We start from the raw sequence: 2673 nt of genomic DNA, 5'->3' as shown, positions 1-2673 counted from the left end.
AACTGCTAAATGGTTCTCAGTGGTAGACTTAAAAGACACATTTTTCACAATAACATTACACGAAAATTGTTAGCAGATTTTTGCATTTCAATGGACTAATCCTAAAACACGAGTTAGGACTCAATATACCTGGACTAGGCTACCACAAGGCTTTAAAAATTCACCCACATGTTTTGGTCAAGCTTTAGCCCAAGATCTTGCATTTTTAAAGTTAGTCAGACAAGAGGACTGTTGTCTTCAATATGTGGATGATGTTCTAATAACTGGACAAAACAGGGAGGATTGTTTTGAAAACACTGCAAGACTGCTTCAAATATTACAAGACTGTGGCTACAGAGCATCCAAAAAGAAAGCACAACTAGTCCAAAACACTGTAATGTATTTAGGCTATGAACTGTCTCAAGAAAGCAAGCTGTGTTACAGATCCCCATCCCCCAAACAAAACAGGAAGTTAGAGCCTTTCTGGGAATTACAGGCTTCTGTAGGATTTGGATTCCTAATTTTGCTCTCACAGCTAAACCATTGTACCAAATTTTAAAAGGGCCAGAAAAGGAACCTCTTTTATGGCAACGGGAACAAACCCTAGCTATGAAAACACTTCAACAAGCCTTAACTACAGCTCCAGCCCTAGGACTACCGGATATAACTAAGACTTTTTCACTTCATGTCAATGTCAGACAGAATGTAGCAAGGAATTTGGAATTGCCCAGTCGCTTATCTGTCAAAGCAATTAGATACGGCAGCACAAGGGTGGCCACAATGTTTAAAAATCCTAGCAGCAGTCATCCTTTTACTATAGGCAGCAAACACGTTAACCTTTTCTGCTCCAGTGGTTGTTTGCACTAGTCATGCCCTGCAGACAATTATTGATAATAAAGGACATTTATGGATTAGCAATCAAAGAATGCAAGCTCTTTTATTAGAAAATCCACAAATTACACTGAAACAATGCACTACTCTCAATCCAGCAACTCTTATGCCAATACCAGATTCAACTATGCCAGTGCATAACTGCATGCAAACACTAGAACTACAATATTCTTGCAGACCTGACCTTACTGACCAACCATGGCAGAATACAGACCTTGAGTGGTTCACTGATGGATCTAGCTATATGGACCAGGGCAATAGATACTCTGGGTATGCAATTGTTTCTCAAACTGCAATTGTAGAGTCAGCACAACTACCCAGCCAAGCAAGTGCACAATTTGCAGAATTGTATGGTCTAACACGAGCATTGGAAATAGCTGCAGGAAAGATTTTGAATGTATATACAGACAGCAAATATGCATTTTTAACAATCCACGCACATGCAGCCATCTACAAAGAAAGGGGTTATTTGGACTCCACAGGCAAGATCATCCAATATGCCACCTTGATTAAAAGACTTATTAAGGCAGCACAGTTACTGTCTAAAGTTGCAATCATCCATTGTCCTGGACATCTAAAAGACTCAAGCCTTATTACCCAGGGGAATAGGAAGGCAGACAAAGAAGCCAAAAGAGCAGCTTTAGAAGCCCCCCCCCCCTACAGTCAGATGTCACCAGGTTCATGTATTTAGACACTTACTTGGAAAAACTTGATCCTACATATACTAAAGAAGAAAGCCAAAAGTTAAAGCAGGATGTACAAGCTGAACTAATTAAAGGCTGGTACACCCTTCCCGATGGACGCATTGCTATTCCTCTTGCACTTGCCCGCCCACTTATTTTTCAGGCTCATAAACATCATTTGGGGAAAACTGCATTATTACAGCAACTTGAAAGATTTTTCTATCTTCCTTTTGCTTCTTCACTGACAGCACAAGTATGTTCTCAATGTTCCATTTGTGCTCAAACCAATGCTCGCCAAGGACCAATAGTACCACCTGGTCAACAACCAATTGCTTATTTCCCAATGGACTATGTCATTGTTGACTTTACTGATATGCCTAGGAATAAGAAATATGTAGCCCTGCTAGTTATCATTGATACCTACTCAGGATGGGTTGAAGCCTTTCCTACTGGTAATAAGAAAGCTATACAGGTTGCCAGAATCTTTCTTAAAGAAATTATTCCTAGATTTGGTTGCCCTTCTATGATTTCATCAGATAATGGCCCTGAATTTGTACATCAGATTAACAAGGCTCTAGCCCAAGCTTTAGGAATTAAGTGGAGGTTTCATTGTGCTTTTCGCCCTCAATCAGCTGGAAAAGTGGAAAGGGCTAATCGCACAATTAAAAGCCTTATTACTAAATTTTGTTTGGAAACTCATCTCCACTGGCCAGACGTTTTGCCTATGGTTTTGTATGCAATTAGACTGCCCCCCCGCACTAAGTTGCAACTTAGTCCTTATGAGCTCATGTTTGGCCATCCCCCTTGTCTATTTAAACCTGACAGTCAGGGCTGGCCGGACTTGGCCCATAAGGGGGGAATAGACCAACAGAAATTGTTACACCAATTACAACTTCATAATTTAGCTGTTTCAAATTTGCACCATTATATGATGGAACAACAACCCCCTCCAGTGGTCACGGCAACACATGGGTTCAAACCAGGAGATAGGGTATGGGTGAAACATTGGAAATCAGATCCCTTAAGCCCAAGATGGAAAGGACCGTATACTGTTGTCATGTGTTCTCCATTGGCAGTGAAAACCTTGGAAGGAAAGTCCTGGATCCATTGGACCAGATTG

The sequence above is a fragment of the Protobothrops mucrosquamatus genome, unplaced genomic scaffold (genome assembly GCF_001527695.2).
Source record: "Protobothrops mucrosquamatus isolate PMUCROS unplaced genomic scaffold, P.Mucros_1.0 scaffold283, whole genome shotgun sequence".
Classification (NCBI taxonomy): domain Eukaryota; kingdom Metazoa; phylum Chordata; class Lepidosauria; order Squamata; family Viperidae; genus Protobothrops; species Protobothrops mucrosquamatus.
The sequence above is the reverse complement of the archived record's forward strand: the minus strand, read 5'-3'. Positions refer to the sequence as shown.